Source organism: Colobus angolensis, unplaced genomic scaffold (genome assembly GCF_000951035.1).
Source record: "Colobus angolensis palliatus isolate OR3802 unplaced genomic scaffold, Cang.pa_1.0 Scaffold179, whole genome shotgun sequence".
NCBI classification, from domain to species: domain Eukaryota; kingdom Metazoa; phylum Chordata; class Mammalia; order Primates; family Cercopithecidae; genus Colobus; species Colobus angolensis.
This window is the reverse complement of record NW_012114921.1, coordinates 2,584,177-2,604,241: the sequence shown is the minus strand read 5'-3', so window position 1 is coordinate 2,604,241 and position 20,065 is coordinate 2,584,177.

Genomic DNA, 20,065 nt, shown 5'->3' with positions numbered 1-20,065 from the left:
ATGAAACATTAATATTCTAGCACCCAAACAGCAAAAGGGAGGGAACAAAAGCATTCCCTCCACAGGGCTGCTACAATGACTTAATATCATGTGCATAAAGCACCTGACACAGTCCTTAATGTACGTTAAGTGTTCAACAAATACTAGATGCTACTCCAATTAAACTGTTTCTTTCTAAAAACCTTCTCAATTTGATAAAAGTAACACTCCTCAAAATGTCTTAATGAAAGTATTGCTTATTCCTGTGTTTTAGTCAATGGCTGTTTGTTTAATACACTTAGTTATTTCAAAAGAACCCAAACCAAAATATCTAATTCCAAACTCATGATTTCCTCTATATATTTCACTATAGCTTAAGCTATCTTTGGCATATCAATTACTACATTATACTGTAATTAATTTTTATTCCCACTGCAGTATGATTTATTTAATATCAGGCACAATCTTTTATTCATATTTTGAATCTGCAGTCCATAGGACAGTGCCTTGCACATCAAAAACATTAAGTGATTTTATATGTTATTGGTCTAGATATGTTCATACTTTTGTATGACCATAGAAGTAGCATTTTTAATTGTCTCAGAGGGAAATGCCATATTTTCTTTAGATCACACATTTAGTAAGTATAAACTATTCTATTTGGGAAAGTAAACTATTCACTTAAGAGTCTAGAGTTATTGTTAAAATAGTGCTATATTCATAAAATTCTCTTTTATTTTAAGACCTGAAAAAAAAATTCCCACTGGTAAAATATTACCAGTTTGTCAGGGAAGAAACAAATAAAGAGATCCACTGCAATTCTGGCTCTTTCGTGTAAAGAACTGTTGATATAAAGCATAGGAGAGTTGCCATTATGTTAACGGAAACATCAATTCTTCCACAACAAAGTCATATTCAATGATTATTTGACAAGAATTATATTTCCTGTTTCTTTGTTGCCACTAGTTGGTTAGTAATATAATGAAAATTGTCAAGGGTATGAGTTTGGCCAGTCTCTCAGTAGAGCTTACATTGTAAGGGTTGTGGAGCTGGACCTCAGATCCAAATCCATAATACAGACCAATAGTATTCTATTTCACAGAGGTGACATGGCAACTTATGCAAGGTTTCAACATAACTTCATATCAAACTGAAATGAAGCCTCTTTGGACTCTATTGTTAAAAATGAGGACCCTTTATTAACTATGCACCTCGAAGCTTAATGGTTGTATTTTCCAAGAAGTGGAGTATCATGAACAGAATAAGCATTACAATGCATCTTTTCTAGGGTTTGAATCCCAGTTTAAAATACTCTAATTGTATGAAGTTACAAATTTAATTAACTTTGCTTTTTCTCATTTTTACATTTGTACAACTGAAATAATCTTTTAGGGCTATTGTGAAGATTAAAATAAGGTAGCATGTATAGCAGGCAGGAGTGTACGTAAGCAGTAGTTATTCTACTCTTTCCAAAGTGAATGAATGTCTAGATCTGGTCAAATTTGATCTACCATAAAGGAATGTCAATATAAACAGCATAAGCTCCCACTATAAGACTCTGTTTCTCTCTCTCTCTGTCTCTCCTTACATAGACCGACATATGTGTGTCTAATTACATTAAGGTTTCCTATAACTAGGTGATGCATTTCCCTCTGAGAGTTAGGTTTGTAAAGTCTACATGCAATGCTTTAGATTAGCAGAAGTTGCCTTAAGGGATAGAATGTCTCCCAAATTAGAATAGGAAGGTAGAATCTAAAAATCTAACAAAGATATGTCTAAAATTAGACTAAAGCTTTTAAGATGATGATGAAGACAGGGGTGATAAAGATAGCCATCATTTATTGAATACCTATTATGTGCTGGGATCTGTAGTAGATGTTTTATATACATTATCTGCACAGCTTTGAAAATACCTTCAAAGATATTATTTCCATTTGAGTTCTCCAGAAACTAAAGTTCAAGTAGTTTGAATCACTTGCTTGGAGTGAAACAATTCATAACTGGAAGAATAGGAATTAGAATTTAGATATTTTCTGATTCCACAGTCAGTGGATGTAATAGACTACCACTGTATCCCATTGGAAGAAATGTCACGAAAGTATTCTGCCAAGAAACTACCAAAAGGAAACTTAAACATCAAATAAAAAATGGTGTTGCATCTTAAGCATTATTTGGGGAGCTGTCATTGCTCTGACTAGCTGGTATGAATTCTGGTCACTTTACAGTTCTAGCCCTGTGTGGATATAGGTATAGCTGGTTAACCACATTATTTACTTTATAAGAAATAAGCTTGGTTTCTGTGACTCAAATATTCATTAACATAATGATCACTGGATATACTGACCATGTTTCCGGATCCTCAGCATTGAATCTAGCCTCTGAAGAGTATTGTCCCATAAGGCCTGGACTACAGTACTTATCAATAAGTACAGATTAGAACATTTAGTCAAACTTCTGCTGTGACATTGCTGCTTTTTGTTGTTGTTAATAACATGTACCATCTTAAAACCAAATGGCTGTCAAATGAACATTTTTAAACAGATTTCATGGCATTTGGTATGTGAGTAATGTATTCAAAATAACAATCTAACCACAGAAAGTATTCACATCCTCTTTTAATTTTTCTATTTTTTTCTTTTACTTTATTTTCCTCCCTATTTCAATAAAGGTAAAAAATGTTTCCTAGATCACAAATATCATATGCATAAAGATAAAGTAGTTTCTGTAAACCATTTATACATGTCAGTATTTCATGAACTCATATGGAGAAAACACAGCCACTTCTCCAGAAGGTGACTCCACTCTCAAATGCCAATGCCATCTACCTCCTGACAGGCTCTACCAAGCAGCTGCTACCTAAGAGAGACCAGCCCTTGCATGTCTGAACTGGTTGCCAGTTTGTTTTTTCATTGAAATTAAGTGCTACTGTATTATGAGGCTAGATCTGTCAAGCCCCATGTGCAGACACTGGACTAATTATCAAGTGGCAGGCACACATGGTTGGCTACAGGGGGCGAGAGACTCAAGGCATCACACAGAGCACAGCTTAACATGATTGCTTTGGGAGAGCTCAAAAAGAAGTAGATCAAAAGCAACAGAATGAGTTAACCAGTCAGGGCCTTAGCCTGGTAGAGTTTTATATTATCCCCTGTGCTCTCCTCTTGTCTATTAGTTTAATGAAAGCAAATCAAGTTAACTATTTAATAAAACAATTTTCTGTTTAATAAAATTCAATGCTGATCAAATTAAATGATGAATGTGAAAGTAGTTTCAAAGCATAATGTGTAATGCACACTGATTTGTAAGCCTTGGATTAGGCTTCTCTCTGGAATTGCGGCAGGTGCCCCTTGACAATCTTCATCTATAGGCTCTTCTCTGATGATACGCCTGGAGTCTTGGCAAGACAGTTGCAAAAAAGTTAATATCTAGTTACCATGGATTTATATACCAAATCTCACACACCTCTGTGGTGAAGAAAAGTCAGAGTTCTTGCAGGAACTGAGTCTGTCCTGGGCAAAGTCAATTATTAGTTTTATGCCAAGGCACTTCTTTCTCTGAACCCTGGATTCCTCATCTATGTAATAGGTACAAATGTCTATCTCACATAGTTGCAGAAGAAATCATAGTCAAGCCTAGCACTTCAGAATTGCTCAGTCTATGTTAGTTCTGATCCCAGCTTCCCAAACTCTACACTATTACACCAATGTTCTAAGCCATTTGATAACCAGAAGATGGGAAGGCAGCACTAGTCAAGATCACAGCTGTAAAAATGCAGAGACCCCCAGTTTAAACTTTTTAGAAATAGTGTCATAAAATGTATGTGTCCAATTCTTAGCTCATTTACACCGTTCATAAAGAGAATTTCTATCATGTAAATTATCAAGATAAATCCTACTAACACACAGCTGCTTTATCATCCATGTATATTATTTAGGAGCTTTCTTCTTTTCGAATACAGTCATGTGTTGTACAATGATGGAATGTAGTCTAAGCAAGGTGTCATTAGGCAATTTCATCATGGTTGCAAACCTCATAGAGTGTACATACACAAACTTCGATAGTGTAGCCTACTACACACACAGGTTATATGGTCTGGTCTATTGCTTCTAGGTTATAAACATGTGCAGCATGCTACTATATTGAATACCGTAGGCAACTGTAACACAGTGGTAAGTATTTGTGCATCTAAACATAGAAAAGGTACAGTAAAATACAGTGTTATCATCTTATGGTACTACTATCATACATGTGGCTCATAGTTGACCAAAACATTGTTTTGTTGTTGTTGTTGTTTTTCTTTTGAGACGGAGTCTCGCTCTGTCGCCCAGGCTGGAGTGCAGTGGCTGGATCTCAGCTCACTGCAAGCTCCGCCTCCTGGGTTCACGCCATTCTCCTGCCTCAGCCTCCCGAGTAACTGGGACTACAGGCGCCCGCCACATCGCCTGGCTAGTTTTTTTGTATTTTTTTAGTAGAGACGGGGTTTCACCGTATTAGCCAGGATGGTCTCGATCTCCTGACCTCGTGATCCACGCGTCTCGGCCTCCCAAAGTGCTGGGATTACAGGCTTGAGCCACAGCGCCCGGCCAACATTGTTATACAGTACATGACTGTACGGTTTAAGAAAGATTACAGAAAGACATCAGTGAGCAGTTTTTCCCTCATCTTTTTGGAGAAGGATGAGTTTGACTGCAATGTTTCTATTTATTTATGAAAATTATGGATAAGATCTTCAACTCATATAGAAATATCAATATTTTCCTATTAAGTCAGACACAATAGTCTAAAAGCCATATATTTTAATTGATCTTTAGTAAAAATACAAGGTGATGGTAAATTGTTTTCTAGAATACTTATATATTTCCCTAGAATGTGAGCTCCTTGAAAGCACAATCTATAGCACAAAGTCACTTCATGGAATAAATGGCACATTAATTACCATAATAATGAGCTAATTATCAAATTAATGTATAAATTAGATTACAAATTGACTAGCTCTTTTTTTTAAAAAAAACTTTTTCCTTTTTCAAAAATAAGTCAGCATTTTGATATAAGAATAATACAATGTGGACTAGAGGAAGAGGGCACTTAAGTTCAAATCCATTTAACTGGATAGATACAAAAATAAGATAGAAGATAGATATATAAAAGAAAAGGGAAGACTTGTGCTTACAGTAGAAAGCTGAGTGCCAACTAATGTATATGGATAAAGTGCTAGCATTTCAAAATCACCATTTTACACCCATCATTGGGAGAAAAAAAAAAAACTGTATCAAGCAAGAATCATCAAAGGATGCTAAATCTATGTGAAAATTCTCATAATAAACAGGGTATTTTTATAATCCTAAAGAATGTCCTCACCAGCTATTTATTAGTTGCAAAGGAAGAAACTAGCAATCATACAATGGGGGAAACTGGAAAATACCTTGAATAGGTAATCAAAATTAATATGACTAAGGAGAATTTAGACATTATATGCCTCTAGATATGATACCCTGAGAAGGATGAAACATCACATAACCTGAATCTAATCATGAGAAAACATTAGCTAAATAATAAATAGGGATCATTCTATTTAATAGAGGAGAGTATCCTCCCCTCTATTAAAAGAAAGGTATTGAAAGAGAGTTAAGGAGGCATGATAGCTAAATGTAATATCCAACTCAAGACTGAAAATTGTATTGATGGGGAAAAAACACTATCAAAGCTGAACTTGGACCATTTGAAAAAAAGGGAATATAGAAAGTAAAATTAAATAAGAATATTGTCATCATTATTAATTTTATAGAAGTTAATAATGGTATTGTCATTACTTAAGAGAATCTTCTTATTCTTCAAAAACTATATTGATATCATTAGGTTTAAAGGTCCATAAATTGTATAATTTATCTATAAGTGTCCAGAAAGTATACAGAAGTTATAAATCAAATATAGTAACATGTTGACAATAGCTTAGCCTGGGTAAAGGGTATTGAGTGCTTTTTGTGTTACCTTGTTTTTGTTTGTTTTTTTACACCTTTTCTGTAAGTTTAAAATTATTTACAAACTGAAAAGCAAAACATTTTTTTAATAAAAGCATTGGGTTATATATAAAAAACAAGTAGTTTATAATATGGATCACAGACTTTTATGGATGGACCTGCTCTATGGGGGATAAGTTGAGGTTAGGATAAAAAATGCCAGTGTCCTAATTGTTTTAAGACTTTATAAGCTGGTCATATTTTTATCTCCCACAAATCTTGTCTCATACTTTCAGAACATGATTATCATGAGTTCTCTATCTGTTCTTAGAGTTATAGATAGCGTTGTCACACAAGCCTCATAACTCATGCTCTTTCTCTGACATCTGACCCCTCAGACATCTTTTGAAGCCAGGGTAATACAAGGCAGATGTTCTTCCAACTCAGACCAGAACCTTCTAGTATCTCAAACCACCTGGGCCTGGTGATATGAAAGAGCGTATAGAGGCCAGCCTCAGAAGACCTGATAGGAAAGATCTTGGAGTCTGGGTTAGATTACTCTACCCTAAAAGTTATAGACATCTTATGCAAAACTGCAATAATAAAATTTAGGTCTGAAACTTAAATAATACAGTCTTTGATTATTTCTGGTATATAATAGGAGCAGGTTGTTCAATAGGACAAGTAGAGCAGGATTTTTGGTTTGTTTCTCTTTTTGTTCCTATTTTGGGAACACAGAAAAGAGTTATTCTAAATCACTCAGGTGTAAAACAAATGACTGCATGAAAATTGTGAAATACCTTCAATTAAAAGAATAACAAAACCTGTGGGCTCCTGCTGGGGTAGGAATTCTATTGTAAGAATCCTTCTATAGGTTAGTGTTTAGCATTCAGACCCTCAGTCAGGTGATACAGATGAAATTGCTCAAGAACTTCATCTCACAATAATGTCAACTTTTTCTATATAACATGGAATGTCCAAGCTGGAAGCCACAAAAAAAAGATGGCCAGCTCCTAAATCTGCAGAGGTGGAGACTAGAATTTAGAGATTCGTGGTCCAGCTAGAACAGATAGTTAATCTCCTTGTTCTAATTTTATAGCTCTGTCCTTTATGCCACTCAAACTGAATTTTGAATACCTATGACAATTCTAATGCCATGAGGAAACACAGATACAAAAGAAGGAGACAGTACCCATTAACTTGTCTTGGGGTGGTTGGACTGAGTATTATGGGAGATAAGAGCAGGTAAACGATGAGTTGCTTTTTCTCCTCCATTATTATGCTGCGTAGCAAGGAGTTGGTGTTCAATATGTGATTATTGAATGAAGTATTAAGTGAACGCAGTGTTATGACCCTACTAAGCACTACTATGCACCGATTGTGTGTTGCATACTGCATTAAGTGCTCTGCAATCTATAAAGCACAGTCCCTGATACAGTTTGGATATTTGTCCCCTCCCAAATCTCATGTTGAAATGTAATCTCCAGTATTGGAGGTGGGGCCTGGTGGGAGGTGACTGCATCATGAGGGTAGATTTCTCATGAATAGTTTAGCACCATGTCCTTGGTGGTGCTGTCCTTGTGATAGTGAGGAAGTTCTTCTGAGATCTGGTTGTTTAAGTGTGTGGCACCTTCCCTCGCCACTTCTTCTCTCTCTCTCTCTCTCTTTCTCTCTCTCTCTCTCTCGCTGTTGCTTTCACCATGTGATGTGCCTGCTCCCCTTTTGCCTTTTGCATGATTGTAAGCTTCCCAAGGCTTCCCTTGAAGCTGAGCAGATGCTGGCACCATGTTGCCTATAAAGTCTGCAGAACTGTGAGCCAATTAAACCTTGTTTCTTTATAAATTACCAAATCTCCGGTAGTTCTTTACATAAATGCAAGAATGGCCTAATACAGTCTCACTAAAGGAGTTCACAGTTTACTTAAGAAAACATGCAAGTAAACAAATACTTACATGATAAGTGCAATGGAGAAGAGGTGAACCAGAGATGCTACAAAACTTTGAAACTGAGAATCTAGAAAGAAACAGGCCTTCATGTGTTGTAGTGTAGCCAAAATAAGCAATTCGTAGCAAAATGTGTTATCAATTAAGACTGGAAGCGTTGGATAACATACTTATTTCTGACTATCATGTGGCTATTTTTTTTAATTGAAACTACAGGGCTATAGCATACTCATATACATGAGAATAAGGTCAACTCTGAAGGGAATGGCTATCCCTATTAATACTATCAGACATCCTAGTAAAAACCATCCTGTCACAGAAAACGAACACTCAGAAGAAAGGTGTTACATACTGAATTATGTCCCCACATATATGTGACTGTATAAAAAGACGGAGCCTTTAAGAGGTAAAGTAAAATTACATTATTAAGATGGGCCCTAATCCAATATAACCGATGTCCCTTAAGATGAGGCCATTAGGACACAGAAAACAGAATGGGGGATGACCAGTGGGGACACAGCGAGGAAGTCATCTGGAAACCAAGAAGAGAGGCCTCAAAAGAAACCAATCCATTGATCTCAGACTTCTAGCCTCCAGAACTGAGAGAAAATACATTTCTGTTGTTTTGGCCACCTAGTCTGTGGTATTATATTATGATGGCCCTAACAAGCTGATAAAGAAGGCTCCAGATTAAAATGAAGAAAAGTTACCTTGTCCTCCTGGAGCCAGGAGTTAGTTTGACTTTCACTCTGAGCTATTGAGATTTCTAAGGCATTTTCAGAAAAAGCTGGTAAACTAGGCCCAGTCACTGGAAGCAGGTCGGGGATGAAGCAGAAAATCTGAGTGGGGAAGGCAGGTCAAGCTGTGTCCTGGCTTGCGTCTGAGCTGTAACTTATTCCCTGCATCACACTTCTTTTCTGTTATGGTCAGACTTTCAATAAAATAATTATTAGTATTATAACCTGACCATTGGTTCTTTAGGGTGGTTTGCGTCCTTTCATTGGAGGGGAATAAGTGAAGAAGAAACCCTTCTGTGTACACTGGAGTTTCATTTTCATAAAGAAGGGTCATCAAGAAGCAGAGAGCAAGGACAGCAAACCTGAGCAACTGCTGCTGAGCACACTTGAGGCCCAAGGTGCACCTATTAGGTAGGAATACCTTAGAGGGAGAGGGGCCTAATTTTAAGCAGACTAGAAGATCTCCTTGAAATTAAGTTAAATGTAATACTATTTTCTATGACAGTTTAATAAATTCTGAAGTATGCAGTTGGCCTGAGGAAAATGAGAGACATACTTTGACAGTCTATACAGAATTCAATTTGGAAAGGTAATTATGGGTTGGATATTCAAACTACTGGTAAAGGTGTCTATGAGACAGACGTTGAAATCTAGAAGGTCTCCTCTTATATCTCTACGTCATTTTACAATTTGTAAACTCCTTACATAGGTTTTCAAATTATTTGCCTCAAACGCTCTCCGTAAATAGGCATACTGTTTCTAAGGTCTGCTTTTTGATATGAGATCACTTTCAGATGGACAGAGAATTTCTTATCCCTATAGTACACATAAGCCATAAACTAAGCTTTCTCAAGGCCATACAGTGTAAGATCTGGGACTCCTGGTCTAGTGCCCATTTCACACAAAGTATATGCTCTGAGAAAAGCCCTGAGCATCCAAAATTTTAAAAATTTATTTCAGGAAACAAGACACATTCCAATACCATATTCTACAGCCATACTTCATAATGCTAATTTTGTTTTTCTTGATAATAATTTCTATTCTCTCAACCATTAATGGATCACTAAATGGCATTTAGAGTTTTGGTGAAGCAAGTCCAAGTGCAACTCTCTTTTTCAAAACAAAAGTTTAGAATAGCCTTAGACTTACAGAAGTTGCAAAGATAGTACAGAGTTCACATATACCCCAGACTCAGTTTCCTCTACTATTAAAATCTTACAATAGCCTCCAGAACTGAGAGAAAATACATTTCTGTTGTTTTGGCCACCTAGTCTGTGGTATTATATTATGATGGCCCTAACAAGCTGATAAAGAAGGCTCCAGATTAAAATGAAGAAAAGTTACCTTGTCCTTCTGGGACTCCCACGTTTGCCTCACCCAATCCCTTCCAGGTGCTTGGGGAATGTGGGGCTCTGGCTGATGGCTGCTCTTGTTATTACGGTCTGTTGGTTTGTTTATACATTTGTTAGAACCAATGAACCAACATCTATGTTTTAATATTAACTAAAGTCTATGTTTTATTCATATTGTCTTCATTTTACCTAATGATCTTTTTCTGTTCCAAGATTCCATCCAGAATGTAACATTATAACTAGTTTTCATGTCTCCTTAGGCTCCTGTTGGCAGTGCCAATTTCTCAGACTTTATCTGTTTTTGATGACCTTAGCAGTTTTAAGGAGGATTGTCAGATACTTCATTAAATGTCCTATAATTTGCTGTTTTTCATAGTTAGATATGGGGTTATGGCTTTGGGAGAGGAAGAGCACAGAGATAAAGTACCATTCTCATTACATCATATCAAAGGTAGATGTTTATTGAATGACTTATCATTGTTAATGACCACCTAGACTACCTGGCTGAGGTAGCATTTGTCAGATTTCTTCACTGTAAAGTGACTCTCTCCTTACCCTCCTTTCCATACTGTACTCTTCAAAAAGAAGTTACTATGTGTAGCCTACGTTTAAGAAATGTGGAGTTCTATACCACCTCCATGAGGGCAGAGTATCTACACAAATTAGGCAGAATTCTTCTGCATGGGAGATTTCTATAACTCTTCTTATTCCTAAATATGAATATATTAAAATGTGTTCACGTGTATTCAAAACATTCAAAAAAAATTTTTAATTTTGAATACAGAATTATAAAACATTCCTTTTATCTAATAATGGGGCGGGTGAGGGGAGACTTTTCAGACATAGACATAACCAGCTTCCTTCTTTTGTAGTTTTTGTTTTGAAACACCAGATCAGGTTACTTTTCTGCTTAAAATCTTTCAATATCTTATAATCATTACGATAGAATCCAATACCTTTGGCTATATAAAGGGCTTAGAATTTTCTTTGTAATATAACTTTACCTCCGGTTACACTGCTACACCATCCCGTGATTCTTCCATCCAAAATAATCAAAATGTTTTATGTCTCCTGAACTTAGAGTTGTCTCATACTTCCAATTTTTTGCAGGTATTCTCCCAGAATGCCACTTCCTTCCTTACCTATCCAGCGAACTTTTATTTATCTTCTAAGCTCTGTATAACATTCCAGTTGGAACTTTTCAAACTCATTGTCTTCTGATACCTGGTTGATAAAGGCCTTAGACACCCCCATATAATCCCAGAAGACTATGTGCATAAAATGTTTCTGGGAATTATCACACTGGACTGCAACCTTAGCTTTATTTTCCCTCCCCGATTAGATAGCATGCTCTGAATGCACATGCAATGAATAAACGATGAAGTTATGCTATTAGAGTATACCTTCTCTTATTAGCCAATGATAAAGAATGTTATTAAAATTTCCTACATATAGGCATGACTATTGCATATGCTCTTCTACATTGCTGATTTAGAAATACAGTTTTCCAACCTACACATTCGTTGTTCTGTAAAATTTGAACTCAACCCTAGGTCATGTGACTCTCAGCCTGGGACTCTGTCTACATCACTGTAGTGTTTCTCAGTTCATAGCACTAGGAAGAATATCTAACACAAATAATGAAGATGTAACTTCCTGGAATGTAAGGAGGAAAATTTAAAAATCCAAAAGAATAAAAATGTTCTACCAGAAAAAGAATATGCAAGATTGTCTAATTCATTCCTTTGAATTATTGATAAGAAAGATACTGAGGCTAAAATTGGTAGTGTTCATCTGACAATTATACTGTTTATTAATGAAAAAGCTATGAACTATATCATAAGGATTCTAACTTCCAACCAGAGATCTTGGAGTAGAATATGGAAAAGGTGCCAGTAAAAAGATTTGCCTGATGCCATGAAAAACATGTAAGACAAACAACTGTCTCATGATTAAGCTATTTTTTCTCTTATGGTGAGTAGCTTAAAATTTATGAGTTCTATAGGGATAATAAATTTTGCACAACAGTGTAGGTGTACAAGTTTGAATATGTGAAGCAATTTTTTATTCTTTATTACCTTCTCTTCTTTTTCTTAAAAAACAAAAAACAGTACCAATCTCTTACATCAAGTCAGGTCAAATGTTGCCATAGTTGTCCTCAGGGTTTTTGAATTATCAGATTCTTACTATTCTCTAAGCCTTTGATTTGAAGAGTTCTTTTTTGAGTACAATATGTTTTTGTTGTTTTGTTTGGTTTTACCCCAAGATAGCTTAGAGAATAAAAGTTGTTGAAAGACACGTGCAAATCTAGATGTTGACTGCTTTCAAATGACTACCACTCAGAAGTTGGGGGTAGCCTAATTACTGATGGAGTTAAGGACACACTATACCAAAATTTGGCACCTTGGCATTTGAGGAAACAGCAGAAGCAAGAAAATTGCTCTCATTTTCTCCTCAGAGGCAGGTCCTAAAAGAATTTTCTGAATTTTCTCTGAAGACAAGCTTCATGCCATAGATTTCCTTCCTATATGTGGAGGAAAATAACATTGTTATTATCAAAGACTTGAAGACCCCAAGAGAAATCTGAATAGGCCTTGCCAATTTCCTCCCAGCTTCTTACATGATCTTTTGTCCTCCAATTATCATCTATATGATCATTTACTCTTCATCAAACTTAATATAAAAATACACAGTTTCTTTATTTCTTTAGGTCTTCATTTTTGAAGGCTCCTGTCTTATGTAAAATTAATTGTATTAGTCTGTTTTCATGCTGCTGATAAAGACATACTCAAGACTGGGTAATTTATAAAGAAAAAAGAGGTTTAATGGACTCACAGTTCCACGTGGATGGGGAGGCCTCACAATCATGGCAGAAGGCAAAAAGCAATTCTTACATGGCAGCAAGCAAGACAGAATCAGAGCCAAGCAAAAGGGGAAGCCCCTGATAAGACCATCAGATCTCATGAGACTTATTCACTACCATGAGAACAGCATGGGGGAAACTGCCCCCATGATTCAATTATCTCCCACTGGGTCCCCACAACATGCGGGAATTATGGGAGCTACAATTCAAGATGAGATTTGGGTGAAAACACAGCCAAACCGTATTACTAATATTTAACAAATGTGTCTGCTTTCCCCTTGTTAATCTGCCTTTTTTCTTGGTGCCTCAGCTACGAAAGCTAGATGAGGAAAGAAATCTCTTTTCCTCTATATTATTTAAAAGTTATTTGCATCTTATTTTTTTTCTCTTAACCATCACTGATATTTAGCAGAACACACACGTACGGTCTAAATATTGTAGGTTGGTAAATAGCTCTTGCTTCAAGACCTTTGAGTGGGCTATGCCAACCCTGGTTACCTTGCCTAACCCTCTCTCAATGCCTCATACCTCCTGATGATATAAGGTTAGCTCTAGGACCCTGAGATAGGCAGCATTCTATTGTAATTGGTTGATATCTCTACCATACCAATTGTTAGTATTTTTATTAACAGCTATTGTCACAGCTGAATTCAATACTGAATTCTTTCAGAGGTGTTTTGACACTTCAGATTCTGAAATTATTTAGTGTCTCTTAGCCAGGATTTCTTAACCTCCAAAATGATACTTGCCTTGCAGTGTTGTGAAGACTAGTAACTTATGCAAAATACTCAGCACATGGTAGGTGCTTCCAAAACCAAAATTCTTAAATACTAAAAAAAGAAGAAAAATAAATATGTATATCTTTCTTCATATATATGCATTATGTGAGAATACAATTCACTTACCAACTGAAATAGAGAGGTAGGAGTTTCAGAAAATCAGGAGAGAAAGTTCTTTTATAGTATTAATAATATTTTATAGATGTTATAGTTGTATATAGTACAGGGAGGACCTTTCTTTTCTTAAAAAATTAATAATAGCAATTTAATGCTGAATATGATATGATCCACATTTCCAAGGAATTTAAAATTTATTATATAGTGTTTTCTTATAACCAGCCAAATACATAATTCAGAATAAGGTCAGAAACTTTATGATGGTTGAGTTACTTCCAATCATTAGAACCATGGTTGGGCTTTGTCACTTCAATATTTATTGAGCATATTCCCTAGAGCAGGCAATATACCAGGCACTGGGGAACATAAGGATGAATAAGACTATGTCCCTGACTTCGAGTAGCTCATCAGTTAATATAAAGTATAGACCTATAAGTTATTGTAGCAAAATGAGATAGATGCAAAATAATAGAAGTACTGTCTGAGAGAATATGAGGAAAGCTTCACAGAATAGTTGTGCCTTGAGGGATAGGTAGAAGGGGAATTAGCCAAGCCTCTGGAGGAAAGGAAGACATTCTAAACATACTGGACTGTTTCTTGCACTGATGTGTATCAGAGAGCAATCGATGCCACATCCAGCCCCTGTTCCCAATGTCATTACTCCCTTCTTTGTGTACTTGTAGTTCCAGAGCTGGGATAATTTTTGGCATTTGATTTGCTCTGCTATATATTTAATCCTACCTCAGTATAGTCATGTTCTTGTTAAATACAGTTTAATGGAACAGAAAAATATTTTCTGTAAAAATATTATCTCACCAAGAAAGCATACTCAATAATGAACTAAGCATTTCAGTTCTTTTAGTTGAATTTTTCTATTCAGATTTTGTAATATACAGGTGACTATTAAAGCAATAACAATTATGGCCATTTAATAGTATTTTCTCCTTCTATTTCCTAGGGAAGGCAATTTATTTTCAAATTCATAAGCTGCAAATGGAGTTATTATTATGGTAATGGACTAAAATGCAAAACAAATGTGGTCATGACACCTGGAAAAACATTCCCACAATGCTACCCAGCAAAGATTTGCACTTCTATGGATATTAAAAATATATGCTCCTTTATAGCCTGCTCAGTTATTTATTCCACACATATTTCCCAGTGCTTCTTGTGTGCTAGACATTCTGATACAAGGATGGAAATGCATGGTTCTGGACTTCAAGATTCTAGTTGAGGGCATGGGGTCATTTTTTTTAACCTGAGTTCTGCACAAAGGGGATGGTCAGAGGGTTCATTTGTATTTGCCTAGTGATGTCAGGGAAGGTCTCGGAGGAGGTGAGAGCTGAAGCTGATGGGATAAGTGGAGTTTTCCAGATTAATACACAGGGAAAGGGCATCGTGGACAAAGGGAACAGCACCTGCAAAGGCACAAAGCAGAGAGATATGCAAGTGCAGACGCAGGGAGGAGAAGGAGAGAAGGGTTCAGAGAACTAAAACTGAATCTGAAGGTGGAGAAGGATGGGCCGTGTTTCACGTTCTGAGGCCACAGAGTCACAGCTGTAACAATGGCTCTTTTAGAAAGATAGTTCTTTGAAAACATCCTCTTCCCACGTCACGTTTTAATCACATACCTTCAGTTTCAACCTGTCTTGTGTGAATTATTTACCTCAGAATAATAAAGAGGTAGCTACGGCATTTGCCCTCTGGTGGTCCCCTAAGACTAACTTATTGGAGAACAAAGATGATTTCTACCTCGTTAACCACTGTACTTCTAGGGCCAGGACAGCATGTGGCTCACAACGGGTACTCATTGAAAATTTGTGGATTAAATAAATAAGAGGAAAAATTGGTTACTGACCTAATATCATCATGACTCCGGTGACTATTAGCTGTATCTCCTTGGGAAAGTGCTTGACATCACAGCATATCATTTTCAACTGTAACATGTGTGTGCTACACTCCTCTTGATACTGTCAGGATTAAATTGAGTTGTTTATGTGAGTCAGTACAAATGCCTAACTGATAAAAAAATCTTTAATGTGTAATACATGTTGCTTCCAATTCCTTTTTTTAAAAAAATTCATTCTCTTTCTCCTATATACAAATTTCAATGTCCTATTAAAGAGCCAAACAAAGGAAGCAATCAAAATAGCAACCAAATCTGCCCTGCAATCCTGCACCTCCCACACCTCCTGCGTGCCTCACGTGCACTGGCCTATCGCTTCCATGTCACTGTCAAACACCTGGTAAAAATGATCTAAGCTCACCACCAACTTTCTAAAGGACATGCTTCAAATCTTAACATGCAGGCCCTTACTTCTAAAATTCCCTTTCTAATGATTTATTGTTAAAAATTTTATGATAAGTCGTCTTCTAATTGCCAAATCTATTCTTCTGGTAAGAGTTCTCTTACCAGAACTCTTAGCAAGAAGTTCTTTCTCTTTCCATGATTTTCATGGCACGTCAGTCTTTGGTCTCTTCCCTAACTCTCAAGAAAATGAAAGCTTGTTGTTCCTTGCCTCTTCTTCTGTCGGTCCCTTACATTTAGACATTTCTCAAAGAAACATACTTTTTTCTCCTTTTTTGCTCCATAATTCTACATAGACTTGGTTTCACAGCTTTGTTCTAGTCTCCCAGTAGCCACTGACAACTAGCCCTGTTTTCTTCATAATGACTAACACCACCTGCCCAGCATCCTCTGTCATCTCTGCATGAGAGTGGGAACATTCTTCTACATCACTGTAGTAAAGACAAATCCTCTTACTGCTCCCTTTTTCAACCTGGTTCTCCTCTTAGGTACATAAGAAAGACTATTACCTTCCTCTTTGAAATTATAATCATTTTCTGGTTCCAAAAGATTCTTCCGTTCCCGCAGTCTATTCACTCAATTTTGAGAATTTTAACTTTACAGCATGGTAGGGACTCTTCCGCATAGCCTCTCACCTCTCTCAGATAATTGCAACAGTTTCCTCCCCACTCCAATTTTTATCTTCTCTATGCTATACTCTATAGCCAAAGCAGCTCTGTATAGAGCACAGATCTATTCATATCATTCTCCATTTGGGCCACATTTAATTGTTCTTATTACTAAGAAAGAAAAAAAAAAATAAAACACCCAAGGCATTTCAGCCCTGCAGCCAAATCTTTGAAACACCTCAGGCAACCTTCTAAAAGTGGAGAAAATGAGAAGGCTTGCCTTCACCTCAATTCATTTTCCTTTCAGATATCTGAGTCCTATAAGACTCATTACCATTCCTGTGTGGCCTTCACCTTGCTGACTTGGCCTCTGCCATCTCTTCTGCCTGGAATACCATCAGTCTCAGCCAGATGAACTTCTTCACTTACCACAGCCCAGATTCTACCTCTCCAAGGTTGGTCTGGGGCTTTGAGTGACATTTTCTAACACTCAACACAGTAAACAAATTATTTTTCTAACGTTTAGAGTTAGAAACAGTCTCCCTCATAAGTGTGCTTTATACCCACCCACAGAAGTAAGTTCGAGTGATGGTTATCTTTCGTTCATTCGGTCTGTTATTTTAGGCTGCTGCGTTATCATCATTAGAGCAGGATCGTTGACTTTAGGTATAAGATTAGCAAGAAGGTTTATTACTTCAAATTAGGCCTTCTGATGAGATTCAAATTCTCCCATATAATTATTGCCAGCAAGAAATGATCCACCACCATACATTTAATTGCGGTCTTACTTTTTTAAAGGGGGCTGCAGGGAGGGGGAGAGTTACATGGGGAGATTGATTCATTGAAGTGAGTCAGGTAAACAGGGTTTAGTGCTGAGGGATTTAAAGGTTCATCTGTTTCTATTTATTCCTGTAACTTAAGAGCCCAATTAAGTATAATGGGTTAAAGTATTAAAAATCGGTTTGATTATCTCTACTTACTCAGTGAGACGCTGATTAAAGCTTAGGAAAAAGACAATTCTATTCATAGAACTGAGAAAGGGAGAATGATCAGAAATGGTTTATGAGCACTTTTCACCTTATATTTTCAAGGACTTTAATGAGGGGAAAATAAGGAAAATTGAAAATTTGTTCTTCAAAGGCCGACCTAATAAGTGGAGGAGGCAGTGACAATGCTGTGTTACTTTTAGGGTGTGACAACATGTACATTCCAGTTGCCAAACATATGTCTCATACCAGCTTGCCCCATCTGTGCTCCCTGAAAGATAATATCTTTTACTGAAATAAAAATGTGCTTTCTTCTTTTCCTTGTCCCTCCTACCACCACTGAGTTGTGTCATTTCAAATTATTTTAAGCTATAAATTCTTCGATGAAATTAGTTTAACCAAGATGTCAAAGTGACAAAACAGCATATTGGAAAGAGCACTGAATATGAAGTCACAGGGAATTGATCTCAAGTCCTAATTGTGCCTCATTCTTTCTTTCCTTCATTCATGCAAGAAATGCTTTATAAGCCAGCTATGGGACCTTGGCCAAGTTAATTAACCACACTAAGATTTAGTTTCCTCTTTGTATAATGTAGATATAATCACTATGACTTGCCTGGCAGGATTGTTGTGAGGATTGCATCAAATTATTAAAGTGAAATCATTTGTACATTCTAAAACACTATGTGAATCCTCAAGTTTTGATGCTGAGAGGATAGTGAAATGGGAAACCTTAAGATCTTCAAATCCTGTCTTGCTTATGTAGCGTTTTACACAGTTCCACCCAGTGAGCATTTACTACATGGAGTATATATACTAGAAGCCTCAGGAATGCATAGGAATACATAACAATACATAACAATATAGGTAATATGCCATGATTCTCTCCCTAAGGGAAAGGGAGGAGAGAGGGAGAAGTATTTACCCAGTGCAATAGTAATACAAGATAGCAGAAGTCAAGAGTTAAACAGTCGATGCAGACAGTTAACACATGAGTTTACAGGGAAGATGGTGTGAGGAAGGCTGCAATACTGCCTTATTGGATACTCATGTCATTGAAGGGGACACAGTGTCCAAATGACTCTCATGGCTAGTTAGGACACAGTCACAGAGCCAGCAGCTGATTCCACCTAGCTGTTCTCCCTGAGAAGTACCCCCAAGGTAAGACCCTGGAAATAATCACAGAAAAGAAGGAGTGATGAGTTCTGGACTGATGAGTTGGTGGAAAACACAGCCCTCTAAGAGGGTGGGATAAGAAAGAGGCTCTGGCTTCCCTTGCAAATACACTACTTGTTCCTCCTCTCCACCTTAAGTCACTCCTTGTCCTGTTTCCTCTCTTTCATTCTTCTTCTTATGACTTCTGTGCTGTCATGTACTCTATGCTCTGTGGTAGAAAAGGGGTGTTGTGTACACACAAAATAAAAGTACCTGTGGGTTCCACAGGAAGATCTAGCTTACTCCACAGCTTATCCTTTAAAGCTTACGACAACACACTGAGCGACCCCCTTAAACTCTCTGTACCTCCATTTCCTCTGCATAAGGGGAATAATGCTTACCTAGTAAGGAAGGCAATGCTTAACAAATTCACTTTTTTTTTTTTGGCTTATAATAGGTACTTAATATATACCTCAATAATATTACTATTTATTGTTAGTTGTACCAAAAAAATACCCACTACGGGGTTGGGGGTTATCCTAAAAGCCTTTAAAATAGCATTCTTTTTAACACAAAATTATAGCAAATATTTCCCCTTACCTCATTTCAGAATGTGTACTTTGTATGAAATATCCAAAGTTGATCACAATACTTAATAATTTTTAAACAAATTCTACAGCATTTATATTGAATAAATCATAACATTGAATCATTTCTACATTACTAATATTTTGATATTATTAGTTTTGTGGACAAAAAAGAGAAGTTGTTTGAAGTGATAGATTCAAAGTAGTTACTTATTTTTTAATTGAATTTTTTCTAATAAAAGATATACATATTTTTTCTCTCTCTCTTTAGCTGCTAGGAAGCTCAGAGTCAAACCAAACTCTCAAATCCACCAGGTATTACCAGATCCCAGTTTTCTTCTTTGTCCAGTTTTACAAACTTATTGAAAATTACTCTTTTTATAAGTTGCCTCACACACTAGCCTAATATCTTTAAGAGACCAACCATAGATAACTGTTTATTATCCTCCATCCATATATGAACTGTATTAGGCTGTATTCATGCTGCTAATAGAGACATACCTGAGACTGGGTAATTTAAAAGGAAAGAGGTTTAATGGACTCACAGTTCCATGTGGCTGGGGAAGCCTTACAATCACGGCAAAAGATAATGGAAGAGCAAAGGAACATCTTACATGGCAGCAGGCAAGAGTGCTTGTGCAGGGGAACTCGCATTTATAAAACCATCAGATCTTGGAGACTTCTTCACTACCAC